The 931-nt window shown below is 46.8% G+C and overlaps 1 protein-coding gene across 10 annotated transcripts in view; it reads left to right on the top strand.

Moving 5' to 3' along the window:
- rbms3 (RNA binding motif, single stranded interacting protein) overlaps positions 1 to 931 on the top strand; it is a 277,908-nt gene that overhangs the window by 86,738 nt on the left and 190,239 nt on the right. The gene's annotated exons all lie outside the window — the stretch shown is intronic.

Below are 931 nucleotides of genomic sequence, written 5' to 3'. Positions count from 1 at the left end.
GTGTGTGTGTGTGTGTGTGTGTGTGTGTGTGTGTGTGTGTGTGTGTGAGAGAGAGAGAGAGAGAGAGAATGCAGGCAGGAATCTATGCTTTCACATGCATTTTAGTGAGACAGGTCCTATTCTGTGTCCGAATTTAAATATGCACATTATTACCGATACAAAGTTTTGAATATATGCAAATGTTAGCATTTGAGTACTTTTACAGTTGATGAATACTGATGTTTTTTACCCTCCTGTATGTATTTATTTTTTTGTCCTTGGGCTCCTGTGAAAATGTTAGAAAGCAGTGGCTTTGAAAAGCAGTTAGTTACTTATTCCCTGTCTGCGTTCTTTCTCTCATTAGCTGTCTTTGAGTACCCTGTGGAAGACTTGTATCCATTATTTATCTCTAGCCCCAAAAAACAACAGCTGCACGCTTGTGTAACCGCCATATGCTGTGCTTCTCCCAACATATTGGGAGGAAGAATGCTGTATAGGGAACTTTCTATCAACCCATAGAGATCTGTAGCAAAGCCCCACGCAGAACGCTTATTATTTCAGGCGATCAATGGAAAATACACTGAAAACTACCAAACAGTGAGAACTTTAACTACATCCTGCGATTAACCACAGAGGCACCTTGCCGAATAATTTCGGGGATGCTCCGGCACCATTGGAACCGTCGGGAGGGAGTGGAGGGAATAGGGTCACATTAGGATTCAGCCGATAAAGCAATAAACCCTTGTTGGATCTGCAGTCGGCGCCATTCACAGCAGATTCTGTGTCCTCAGCACTTTGGGCCGGCAATTAATCACTAAGCTGACGTTACCCCGCCTTCCTCAGAACGTTTGCATAAACACTCCGACAGTGGCGAGCCAACGCCCCCCCCCCCCCCCCCCCCCCCCCCCCCCCCCCCGCCAAGGTGCCTCTGCGGTTAATCGCCAGACCCACC

Source organism: Anarrhichthys ocellatus, unplaced genomic scaffold, assembly GCF_004355925.1.
Source record: "Anarrhichthys ocellatus isolate YVR2014 unplaced genomic scaffold, GSC_Weel_1.0 scaffold35, whole genome shotgun sequence".
NCBI lineage: Eukaryota > Metazoa > Chordata > Actinopteri > Perciformes > Anarhichadidae > Anarrhichthys > Anarrhichthys ocellatus.
Note: the sequence above shows the minus strand (reverse complement) of the source record. Positions and strands in the feature narration are given on the sequence as shown.